We start from the raw sequence: 13,667 nt of genomic DNA on the forward strand, positions 1-13,667 counted from the left end.
AGACGCTGAGGCTATTTCTATGCCATTGCTTCTGCTGGCCACAGCACTGGTTTTCCAACATACAGTCCTTCATGGCTGATCGAGTTCTAGTCATCATATTTGCACACCTGCTATCAGAAGTCCACACTCTCAAATTCACCTATCTTTGAAGACATTTTTGAAAAGTAATATACAACATTTCCACCTATGTCATATTGGTCAGGACTTAGTTGTGTGGAATTAAGTCTCTAAGTAGACTGTGTTCTCAACTGCAAATCAGACCTTTTATGATGAAGGATGAATTGGACTATCGTTACTAGGGGGAAGCAATTGGAAACTGAGCTCCTAGAATGTTTCTTACACTACTAAGAATGTTGTATATACTTGAAGCCTTACACCCCTTTGTACCAGCTTGTCTGGATAGTTTGTGCAAACAGTGTGGCTTATGGTGAACATGCACTTTGCTTCTGGAGAGTTTGGAATTTTATTAATTTTTTTAAGATTTTATGTATTTATTCATGAGAGACACACACACACACACAGAGAGAGAGAGAAGCAGAGACACAGGCAGAGGGAGAAGCAGGCTCCATACAGGGAGCCCCATGTGGGACTTGATCCCGGGTCTCCAGGATCACATCCTGGGCTGAAGGCAGTGCTAAACCGCTGGGCCACCAGGGCTGCCCGGGTTTGGAATTTTAATAGCTGTGCTAAGTCATGGAGGTACGGAGGGATGGAGGCACATGTTACTGCATGACAAACTCCAGTAAAAACGTGAACTTGTAGGCTCAGACGACATTCCCTGACAGAAAACACTTCATATGCATTGCTGCAGTTCATTGCTGGAGGATTGAAGGTGTATCATGCAAACCCACTGGGAAAAGACTCTTAGAAGCCCGCACCTGGTATCCTCCAGGCTCTGCCACATGTACCTTTCCCCCTTATTGATCCTGATTTTTATCCTTGGGAAACCAAAGCTATAAGTGAAATGAGTTCTACGTGCCAGACAGAAATGCTAATGCCTTACATGAAGTTACTACACATTAATCTTCCTAACAATCCCACAAAATTATGATGACCTTTGTCTCCATTTTATAAAAATTGTGGGGGATAGCTCTGGAGGCTTTGATAGATTAAATACTTTGTCCAAGTTCTCACATCTTGTGGGTGGAAGAGCCAACATTGGAACAAAAGGAGCCTCTGAATATGTATGTTCTTCACTGTAATGTAGACTCTGGAAGCTGCTTGTTCAACTGTGGAGGAGAGAATGTCTGGTGTATAGGTGTGTGTCACTTTTTTTAGAATAGTGAAATAAATCACAGATTGTTGCAGTAGATCTCATCATTTTTTAAGGTTGTTTGACCTTTCAGTGCTCTGCTGTTGACTTTGGGCTTGCAAAGGTGGCTTGTGTTGTCCAATGGAATAGGCATATACGTTACATTGTGAAATTTCAAACAGAGGCTTTAAGAGCCTGCACAGGTTTCCATTTCTCCTGAGTTCCTGGCTTCTGTGATGAGAATATCAAGACCTGGGTGACACTGACTTTTCAGCTTGAGATCTAGAGTTGAGAAGACATGTGGAGGGCTTCCTCCACTTCCCCCACTTCCTCCACTTCCAACTCAGGGCTGGAGTGAAGCAACCACAGCACACTCATCTCACCTAGGAGCAAGAGATATAAATGTGTAACCACCAATGTTTGGGTTTAATTGTTATGCAACATTACTACAGCAAGGGTGACAAGTACAGTCGTATAGCAAATATGTAACCTTAAATGGAAATTATTTGAATAGATTGTTAGAGTTCTCAAAAATCATTCTTATAATTAACTCATTTTAATTAGTAAACTATTTATTTATTTTGCATCACTAAATAACTTGATATTTCTATCAAGAGAAAATGACAATTACTGAGCATTTATTATGTGGCAGATACTTTTGTGGGCTGTATGAACTTGAGTAATATTGTAGAGATATTGTCTCAGTGGAAATTATGGAGGCTCAGTACTTTCCCACATTCACAAAATGATTTCAAATGATAGAACAGGGCTACAGTCACAGGGGGTCTGCATACAGAGTGTACAAAGTTGCCCACGATGTAATATTGCCAAATAGATACGTATATTTAAATATAATTTACATGCGGATTTTTAAAGTTAGATACATAAATTAGTAAATTTGCAGATTGATTGTACAAGGAAAATGGACCAGCATTTAGTTTGTGTTCTGAATCTCTCCTTTTTCCTCTCTCACATGTACACTGTCTCTTACTCACCTCTGTTGCAACACACATATTTTAGTGGATGGCGAAGTTCATGAATATTTTGACCTCCCTAGAGATAATACATACATGAGTATTTTGAAGATTTTTTTTCCGGGCCTTCCCGTAATGAAAGGATTGCTCAGTGCTAACCTTTGAGGAGCACTTGCATTGTTAAACGTTTCATTTAATTTCTCTTCCAGTGTAGTGAGGAGACATATTTTGGTTAACGTGATGAATGCAATGCCAACTACATAATAGCCTTTTTGGCTCTTGTTGTATGTATCCATTCACTTTAGGAGCCCTTATAGTATATTTTCCACTAGAAACATAACCAAAATAGATTGGTTTTTTGATATTTTGGAAATCTCTGTGGTTATTAATTCTAGGGGAAAAATGTTACGATATTTTGCATACTTCTATGTGACATAAAGAGATGGGGATTTGCAGTTTTCTAGGAAATTGGGGACCCATAAATAATCAGTTTCAACAATTTGGAGCTTACTTACTGCTACAGGCATATATATCCACACCTTATCAAGATGCACCAGATGTGGAATAATGAGCATTTTACTGTGTCATATTCCATATGTACTTAGATATTAATTTATAGTAGAGTAATGGAACAGGTGGTGACTTGGAATGTGTCATCACCTTCGATGGTTTAGTGAATTATCATTCAGTAAAAATTCATTCCAATTTACACAAAGAATTAGAGAAAAATAATACTATTTTCTAATCTCTCATTATTTAATCTCATCAAAATTTTTTTCTCCAGTGACATAAGATATGGTGATAAGAAAGGCATTTTTTTAGTCTTTTCAATCCCTCTGCATTTGATGTGCCTGAACATTGGTTCCTTTACAGTGACCTTCCCCACTCAATCTCCTGTCTGTTTGTTTCTTTCTCCATCTCTGTCTCCCTGTCTCTGTCTCTCATCTGTGTTAGACTGTGTAACTATTTCCATCACTTCTCTGGGCACCTATTTTGGTTTGTCATTTTGTTTTGGAAACTGTAAAAGCTAATTATAAACTTAGATCACTGAGCAAAGGGGGTTGGGAGTTTTAATGGTTTCTATTGTTTGAAGAGAATTCATTAACTAGATAAATGATAGCGAAATGGTTTGACTTTTTGAATTTATCAGAAATATGTGTACAGTTCATAGACAGGACTAGAAACTAGTAGAGATAATTGGTTCTCGCTGGAAATGATAAACAACAATATTGGACCTTTTCTGAGTAATTGGGCCTTTCTGTATTGGGCCTTTGCTGAATGGTGACTATCTTAAATTTTATTTACTTATTTGAGAGATAGTGAGAAAACATAAGCAGAGGGAGCAGCAGAGGCAGAAGGAGAAGCAGACTCCCCTCTAAGCAGGGAGCCCCTTCGCAGGGCTCCATCCCAGGACCCTGAGATCATGACCTGAGTCAAACACAGACGCTTTACTGACTGAGCCACCCAGATGCCCTGACTGGTGACTGTTTTTGAAAGAAGTGTTTGCTTAGGAATGGATATCTACCATCCTGTCAGCATAGTGATGTTATCAAATGTCATTCATGGTGGCGTACGTGATTTGTGTAAGTGTTCTTCCTCGACACAATCATACCTCAGGTTAGTCAGGAGAGGAGACATTGGCTTTAGGTATCTGGGGTTCACATCATATCTTTATCATCCTTTTGATGTCTGTGACCTTGGGCAGTATATTTGTGCCTTACTATGCCAGTAACTAACATCAGAATGATTCCTTCTTCTTAAGATAACTATGGTCATTACTGTAAGAAACATTTTAACGTAGGCATACAACAGTTACACACTGAAGTGTCATTTATGGAACAAATGCTAAGTTTCAGGTCTTACTCTCACATTGTATGGATTGCATGCATATTTTTATTTTATTTTGTATTTTTTAAAGATTTATTTATTTATTAGAGGAGAGGAGGGAAGAAGGAAAAGGAGAGAGTGTTGTAAGTGGGCTCCACACTCAATGAGATTCAGTCTCACACGCTGAGATCACAAGTTGAGCTGAAACCAAGAGTGGGACGCCTAACTGATGGTGCCACCCAGGTGCCCCTGCATGCATTTTTAAATGTATATTCTAGTCTATCTGGAGATTTTTCTTTAAGAAGGGTTGGATAATCCCCAAATATACATGAAATCCACAGTTACACCATGTATGTCTTTTTCCTACTAAGTTTTTTAAATGAAATATTTACCAGTGAATTTCAACTTCAATAGCCATATCAGTTAAACAGATTCATGATCAGAAAGATAGAAAATGAGCAGAAGAGTGAACTTCATGGAAATGACAACCCTGAAAAAATTTGTTTTCCTAGAAAACCAATGAGAGAATGCCAGAAGCAGCCACAAGGTCTTCCTTCTTAGACTTCACAAATTTGCTTAAAAGCTATGCCAACCCTTTAAAAGAGTTGACACTTGACATTTTCCTAGGTTATAAGTAATTTGAGTAATAAAACTGTAGGGAAATTGAACTTGTCAGCATGTTAAATGCATTTGTCTCTCCGAATATAATAAACTATGTTGGTGGAATGGTTGATAATTACAGGCATATTTTTCTAATTTATCAGTAAGGTGTAAAACTTTTTTTTTTTACTTTGATTTGCTTCCTCTATTTGTTACCAAGTGTCAAATTTAAAACTTGACATAAAACAAATATCTTTATAATATCTTTTACTAGAGTCTCAGGGTTATGGAGGAAGAGTATTTTGTAGCCCTATTAATCTAGAGTTTGATGTTTCGCTACCATAGATTTATTAAAAGTCTCCCACCATTTGCGATTTGAAATATTTTTATTTTGTATAGTGTGATGTATTTTGTTAAATGATACAGTTTATATAAGTCATCGTTTTAACCCACGACTGCAAGTGAGGCACTGAAAGATCAGATACATGAAGTGAGGTGAACATTTGTAAAGCATGTTGGCAAAAACTTCTGTTTTGCCCTAATACCAATGGAGAATGTAAGTAACATGACCTCCATGGGAGGAATAGGAAGCATGCTCACTGTGTGCCAGGCAGAGTCAGAGTGGTTTACATGAATAAACTTGTTTAATCCTCACAACAATCCTAGGTGGTAAAGTACTGTTATTATTATTATTACTATCCTTGTTGGTATTTTTTAATGATTTTATTTGTTTATTTGAGAGAGAGAGGGAGAGCACAGGCAGGAGGAGGGGCGAAGGGAGAGGGAGAATCAGACCCCTTGCTGAACAGGGGGCCCAAGGCAGGGCTCCATCCCAGGACTCCGGGATTCTGATCTGAGCCGAAGGCAGATCCTTAACCGGCTGAACCACCTAGGCGCCCCATCATCATCCTTGTTTTTTATTGATGAGCAAACTCAGGCACAGAAGGGTCCATTAACTTGCCTAAGGCCATACAGCCGGTGAATATCAAAAGTGGAATTCAGGTCCAGGATGTTGGTACCAGAAGAGGACATTTTAGGGGCACCTGGGTGGCTCAGTCCCCTTAAGGTTAAGCATCTGCCTTCAGCTCAGGTCAGGATCCTGGGATTGAGCCCCAGGGTAGTGGGGAGTCTGCTTTTCCCTCTGCTCCCCCTATCCTGCTTGTGCATGCTCTCTCTCTCAAATAAATAAGTAAAAAGATTCCAAAAAAAAGAAAAGGAACCTTTACCCCTAAACTGTGTTTGTTTTTCATTTATGTATTTGCCATATATAGCAAAAAGGGCCTTGAGGTATAACTCTAATGTACTATTAAAAAATAAAATCAGGGACATCTGGGTGGCTCAGTGGTTGAGCTTCTGCCTTCGGCTCAGGGCGTGATCCTGGGGTCCTGGGATCGAGTCCCGCATCCAGCTTCCCACAGGGAGCCTGCTTGAACCTCTGCTTATGTCTCTGCCTGTCTCTGTGTGTTTCTCCTGAATAAATAAATAAAATCTTAAAAAAGAAAACCAAAAATAAAAAATAAAATCAAAGGGAGGCAGATATTATAAACTGTTAAGACATTCATCTGGGTAAAGGATATATCAGTGCTTGATATGTTATTTTCTCTTATGATCTACTGTTTGATATCTCTCATAATAAAAAAATGCTGAGAGTCAAAACTAAATGTCCTATGCTGTGATGCAGACGCGGAGTTGTCAATCACTACGTCAGGGCCCGAGTGTAGTCACTTTCCTGGCGTGGTCACCTCACTGTGACAGAGCTGCTTCCTAGTCTCTCACATGCATTAACAATCATTAAGTATTACAGTTTGCAATTATGGCGTAATTATGGAGGAAGTCAAATGAAAGAAGGAATAAAAGTGGCTTGAGAAAGTCTACAGATCTCTCTCTTGGGATACCCAGTGTCTACTATATTTTGCAACTACCCCAGTCATGGAGAATTGAGTGGACATTTCTATATGCTCCTTTCTGGTTATTAATGAGACGACAGCTTTTGCCAATCTGCTCCTTTGTGGACACTCTATATTCCACATCTTGGAATGGATAAGTAATACTTCTCATGCTTAATCTCCTAATAAGAGACAAGTAAAATAAACCCAGAAGATTTTCCAGGAAAATCATGACGATAATCAGATCTTTAGATGTTGTATCCTGCCTCTGAACACTGAAAATAAAGTAGTTTTGAAACATAAGCAACGTTGATATTTAGCATATGAAAACATGAAAATTTGACTTTTGGCATGAAGATGACAATTGAGTCTGATAGCATTTTTCTTTTTAATGTAAGATAATACTGTATGAACATGAATTATCTGCTATAGAAATTTAGATGTATATGCTATTAAGCTGGATTTGTTATGACCTTAGCTGACAAAATACACAGTTCTGTTGTGAATAAGCCTTCACTAAATGGGAACTGAAAATGCATTTAAGTGAATAAGTTTTAGAAGAATCACAAATTCAAGCTTCTGAAGAGTACTTAAACTCAGCATTTTAAAACAGCAGTTCTCAAATGCATTCAACAAATACTTCCCCAGATCACCCCATCATTTTCACGCCTCTTTCCAGTCTGTTTTTCCTTTTCCTCATGCTCTTTGCACATTAAGAAAATGTTAGGCTTTTTCACTCACTGCCTCAATTTTGCCACTTATTTCTTTGATTGACCTTAAACCAATTTCTAACATCCTTGGTCTTTAATTTCCTAATTTCTATCTGAGATGATGCTATTGAAGTCTAAAAGCTCATCCAATGCTGAACCTCTGTGTATCTGGATGTTGTTGGGGGGACCGAGGAAGAAATTTTCATGCAGCTGGCTGTGCTGTAGTTATCACAAAATGAGCCATAGTTGCTTGTTCTCTCAGGAGAAATCATTTCCCTGTGGAGTGGGTATCTATTGTGTCATTATTATTAGTAGTATTAGAGTTTTATGTGCCCAGCAGTCATTTCCCCCTTCAATAACAACGTCACAATTGATTTTCCACTGAGGAACAACCCATGTCCCACCTTTGATCTGTGTGATTTGATGGGTGCAGGTGGGCACAGGAATTAGCCTTAGAAGTGAAGCCTTAGTTTATCATGGCATTCCATTCACCAGCCCTGACCCACCCCGGACAATGAAACTCGATTTGAGAATGTTTGTCACAATACTCAAGGAAGATAGATAAGCACCTGTTCCACTGATGGCATTAAGGGATTGTATATGTTTGAGGTTGTTAGGAGAGCAGAGTTGAGAGCTAGTCAAATCATTCGAGCCCCTGAACCAACGTATGCCTGAGGTCAGACCTCTCTTTGGAAGTTTTAGTTATAGCAATCAATACATTCACTCTTCTTGCCTAAGCTAGTTTGGGCTGTTCCTGTAACTCAAAATGGTAAGAGTTCAGACCAATTAACCCTGTATACCTGGATGGCTGAGAGTGATCCAGACACAGAAGTTGCACGAGGTCTAGACGTGTATGCCATTCTTGGCCTCTCATACCTCTGGTTTCTCGGCAGTGACCTCCTTCCTAGTGATTCGGCTTTGAGCCTGGCATTATTCTTCTCCAAATTCCAGACTGAAAAATCAAATAAAATATTTTTGGGGAAATGTGAATGAATTAGCGTTCTCCAGAGAAACAGAAACAATAGGACATATATAGGGTACATCTAGGAGATTATATGTATCTTGTTTGTTTTAAAGAATTGGAAAAAAAAAAAAAAAGAATTGGCTCACACCATTGTGGAGGCTGAACTGGCAGGCAGGCTGCGGACCCAGGGACAAGTTGACACGTCTTGAGTCAGAAGGCTGGCTGTTGCCAGAACTCCCTCTTCCCTGTGGAAGGTCAGTCTTTTTCTTAAGATCTTAGACTGATTGGATGAAGCCCATTGATACTATGGAGGGTAATCTGCTTTACTCAAAGTCTATAGATGTAAATGTCAATCTCACCTAAAAAGTACCTTCCCAGAAACATCCAGAACGTTTGACCAACTATCTGGGTACTGTGCCCTAGTCAAGCTGAGACATAAAATTAACCTCTCAGTGAATATATTTTAAAATGTGGTAGCTGATACATTGCAGAGAATATATATATGATATAGATATATGTCCATATATAGTATAGAATTATATATAAGCTAGTAACATGGAATAGTATAATATATAAATAACAATGTATGTACTGCATGAAAATATATATTATGTACATATATAAATTTAGAAGTTGAAAAGAATAATAATGAAACAAAACCCGTGAATGCCCTGCCCAAACTAACCACTGTGGCAAAATGGATGTGCATTAATCCACCTGTCTCCTTCCTAGTCCTTTTCTCCTATCTCTGAGTTGTGAGTTTATTACTCTTAGATTTAAAAAAGTTTCTACCAAACACGCATGTATATCCTTAAGTAACTGCTGTTCATTTCTGAGCTTTAAAGATCGTTTTGTTCAGTAGGTAGTCAGCTGTGACTTGCACCTTTTCACTCAGCGTGCTGTTTCTAAGATTCAACTGTGTCATTGCATGTAGCTGCAGTTCATTAATTTTCACTGGTGTATGACATTCCCTTGGGTGATGGCAGCCCGCTCTTGTTTTTGTCCAGTATCATTTCACTAGGTAGTAGAGTTGTTTATGCCTTTCTGCTTTATGGGAGAGCTGTTCCAAATAAGCTTTTGCAAGTAGGTTTCTGAAGATTCTGTAGGTTACTGGGTCTCTAAGAGCATCACGTACCTTTCTAGCAAATTCTCAAGCTCTATACCAGATCTACTAAATTAGAAACTCTGGGTAGGGTCCAGCAACCTGGGTTTTTAGGTGATTCTGATGTTCTCTCGAGTAAGAAAACTGTGCTTCTAAGTATATCCTAGGAGTTGACTTGTTCATTTTTGACTCAGTTTACCTTACCTGTTAAGTAATTTTTCTTAGACTATCTCAAATTTGCATCTCTTCACTTTCATGGTTTTATTTTTTTCTCCTTAGCTTGGAACTTCTTAAAATATCCTTCTAAATCATTGATTTATTCCACCTTAATCTCTAAACCCTAATCATAGACTTAGGATTTCTATCTCTAGGATTTACTTTCTTCTGTTGCTTTTACCCTTTCACATCTCTTGGCTTAAATATTTCAGGTTTTATCTCATATTTATTTTAATTTCTAATTTTCAGTCTGTTCTAACCTTCTTAAGCACTTATTATTTCTGTATTTTTCATTTTATCCCACATTTTCCCCATGTCCTTATTTTTTAATGGATTTCGTTTTACTCTTGGTAAGAAATGAGTCTGGAAATTTATGAACACAAGAGCTCATGTTACAACTGCAAAATAATTGAGATTTTCTTATCCTGAGTTGCTTTAATGTCCACTTCTTACCTCCTCAAAAAAGGATTCCTACCCCAGCTTGGGCAATTCACTAAAAAATAATGGACAGGAGATGTTGCAAGATGAGATTCTCTGTCCTTTGGACTACATGGCCAACTACCTGGCTGGAAACTTTGATTTTCTGAAGTAATTTTGCTTGTTCATAACTTACATTAATTTCCTTTGGATGGAACTCTCTTTTCAATTTAGCTGATTTGACCCAGGAAAATGGTCGAATTCCTATCACCACCCACAACAGGCAAAATGAGGGGGGGGGACCTTGACCCTGGGGAATTCACTCAAGTCTTGTGTCAAATGTCCTGAGACATCACAGATGGTATCCCCAGTGGGTGAAAAGGTACCTAGAGGATCCAATAGGACATTTTTAGTATCTGGAAATATTCAAAGTCCTAGAATTTAGGGTCCCAGTGTGAAAAATGAAATGAGGAACTGCGCAACCAGTGTTTGCGTGCAAGAATTCTGTGGGTTTTTGTTTATACAAAGGATAATGAAGGACTACAGAGGGTAATGATGCTTGCAAGTTGCTACTTATGAAAACAGTGCACTAAATGCTAGGGGTGGTATAGCATGGGGATTAAAGCACGAACTCTGGGGTCGGAATCTAACTGTGCGATTTTGGGCAGGGGCCTGCCAGCTGCGAATCCCGCTAGCTGGCAGGCTTTGGACAAATTGCTTAGGTTCTCTGTGCCTCAGTTTATTCATACATAACATGGAGATAATAACATAATTGTTCTAAAGATAAAATGGTTTAATATACGTGAAATGCTTAACACAGTGCTAATAAGCACACACTAAGCGTAATGAATATGCTATTGTTATTGTTATTATTATTGTAATGATATGATTTACATTTTGTAGACGCGTCATAATGTCGCCTCACGATTTAGGGCCCATGACCTAGCCTGTGAGGAATTTTTATTTATAGGCAACACTTTTAATTTATCTTAATAGTATATTTCATATTTAATGGGAAAAGATGTTGATTTCTCTGGAAAAAAGCTTTTTAATAATCCATTAAATATTAACTTAGCTCTTTATTTATTTGAATACATTATGAAGAACTGCAAATCTCCACAAGTTACAGCTTCGAGTTTACTGCTAAACAAAGAGTGTTCGTGCATGCACACACACGTGCGCGTGCGCACACACACGCGCTAAAGTGGGTTATGATTAGATGTGCCTGTTTTACAATTTAAGTACTAACACAAAAGAAACACTTGAAGTTAGAGTCTAGATTATTTTTCTATGGATTTTCAGTTAATGGCCTTGAAACCCTTTAATGAAGGATGCAGACCAAGCTGAGTTACACACATTAGTGTTGGGGAATAATTAGGTTCATGAATAAGTAATTCAAAATAATGAAGACTTATGAATTGATGTGCATTATAAACGAGCTGAAATTGTGGTTGCCCTTCTAGAATCGAGAATTAAGGGATGCTTTTAAGACTTGGCCTTCCTTTGTCCAACAGAAATAGAATTTATTTTTAAAATACTTAGAAAAATTGTGTCAGTCTTTCCCCAAATGGTCAGGAAAGACTCAAGAGAGTCAACAAATAGACTTGAGGAAGCAATCCTCTTGAAGGCCATGTTTGAACATACTGAGGATGGGCAGAGTGGAGATTTGAGTGACTTGGCTATAGTGTGCTGCCCCAGACAGTCTGCTCCAAGGTGATGTGCCAACCTGAGCCTCAGAGGCAGGGGGAGGATGCCATTTCACTTGATACAATTGTCAGTTCTCACCACGGTTATGTCCAGGGGTTTTAAGGGCTAGCAAGGGGGATGGAAAAAACTGTCCATCTTTCATGCCAACTCTGATCCATTGGTGTGGCTGCCTGGACTGCTTGTAAAGGAGTCAGAAGTTAATTCTCAGCACAGAGGGTGCTGTAATCAATTAATTCGGTCTGGCATTGGGAGTGGGCAGGGGAGCGGCACACTCATGCCAGGTGCTGGCCATCTCACACTTAGAGGCATATGTGAAAAAAGAAAAGGAGTCTCCTATGTTCAGCATTGAAATCAGTCATGAGCCTGGATTAATTTTCTCTGTTTCGTGTAATGGCTCCTGGAATGGAAATGCCAGGCTTCTCAGTAGTTTTGAAAGCTAGACAGCCTAAAACACATAGCAGTGATAGCAGTGGGATCCCTTCTTCCTAGCTGCTTAGGGTCTGAGTGACAGGATGCATGTCTGATTTATTTTTTGTTTCCTTGTCAGCACAATACCTGGCACATCCAAAGTGTCCCATAATACTCGTTAATCATATATACATCAGCTATTTATTGAGCATCTACTCTGTGTCAGGCCCTGTCTATGGACTTGAGAGTGAGCAAAATAGAAGTGGCATGTGCTTATTGGAGCTGATGATTTAGTGAGTGAGTAAATGAATTGATACCCAACTGGTGGTATTCACTGTGGCACTGTGCTCTGGGGAAGAGGATAATGGTCGGACCCTGTGTGCGGCTAAGGATTTGGGGAAAGGTCCTTTAAGGGAGAAATTTTAGGTTGAAACTGAAGGATAAAGTAAGAATTTTCCAGCTAGAGATTGCTTTTTTTTTTTTTTGAAGAGAATTCCAGACAAAGGTAACAGTGTGTGCCAAATCTGAAGGTAGGAAAGAATTTGGCATGGAGTGTAAGGCTGGCGTGCCTGAAGGATAGTGAGTGCAGAGGGGTGGGGGGGATGTACCTGAAGATGAGGCTGGAGGGAGCACAGGACTGGGCTCTGCTGGGTTCAAACACCATGCTGATGAGTCTGAAATTAACTTTAAGGACAATGGGAAACCAATAAGGACCTGGAAGTGGGGTGTGTGGTGGAAACTTTATTTGATGGTTATTTTAAAAAGTCACACTGGCTGCCAGGGAAAAAACAAGTTACCTTGTCTGGGGGAACTTGCCCAGGACCCAAATGGCAGAGCCGGACAGGCAGTCTGGCACCTGTAGGTGTGTGCATGACTACTCTGCAATGCGTGGCAGCTGACATGTAGTGACTGCCCCTTTAGACGAGGCATGAGCTCTCCAGCTTACGAGAGTCCCCTGTGCTCCCTTGGGCTATGGTGGCAGTGGGGTAGGGAGAAGTGAATATGTGACCCTACTCTGGACCAGCTCACATACAAAAAGTGTGTGATATGACTGGGTCACAGTCCTCATCTGAATACGTCCTCCTGCTCACACTTTTCTCTGCACTCCCTTTTCCAAACAGGAAAGGGTCAGAAGAGGTGGGAGCATTACTCTCTGCCGTTCTGAGAGATTTGCTGGAGATGAGCTGGGGAAAATTGCCTTGACCATTTCACTTGCTCTAATCCCTAGGAATATAATTGCCCTGTAATTCTTGAAGGGGTTGCTCCAAGTCAGGCTTACCTTCTGCAGTGGATAGTCCCCAGAGGTGAGGGAATCTTTGAGTGGGGTCAAAGGGTGATATCCATTGTCTACTTCAGCATGATTCTCCACTTCCCTCCTGGGCTACACCCTTTTCATCTTTCTGCAGGAGTTCCCCCAATTAGTAAAATGGTGAACCTCCTAGAGCACCCATTTGAACTGTTCTAGTGTGTGTGAGAGAGAGAGAGCATGAAATGGAAAAATATTTTCCAAGCCCACGTCCTTTGGCAGCCTTCCTGTGAGGGTTTGGGCTGCATTTCATCAATGCAGCTTAATAATGTTGTTTCATTTGGTTAAGGGAACATTA

General features: G+C 39.5%; 1 long non-coding RNA gene across 2 annotated transcripts; it reads right to left on the reverse strand.

Moving 5' to 3' along the window:
• Positions 1 to 495: 495 nt before the first annotated feature.
• Positions 496 to 13,374, reverse strand: LOC112673413 (uncharacterized). Of its 2 annotated transcripts, none has more exons than XR_003144783.3 (3): positions 13,343 to 13,374; positions 8,050 to 8,201; positions 496 to 1,635 (listed from the first exon to the last, which is right to left on the reverse strand). It is a non-coding gene; the product is annotated as an uncharacterized LOC112673413 (long non-coding RNA). The 2 variants fall into 2 exon arrangements; XR_003144784.3 differs by lacking the exon at positions 13,343 to 13,374 and adding an exon at positions 12,672 to 12,750.
• Between the last annotated feature and the right edge of the window lie 293 nt (positions 13,375 to 13,667).

This window comes from Canis lupus, chromosome 24 (assembly GCF_003254725.2).
Source record: "Canis lupus dingo isolate Sandy chromosome 24, ASM325472v2, whole genome shotgun sequence".
NCBI classification, from domain to species: domain Eukaryota; kingdom Metazoa; phylum Chordata; class Mammalia; order Carnivora; family Canidae; genus Canis; species Canis lupus.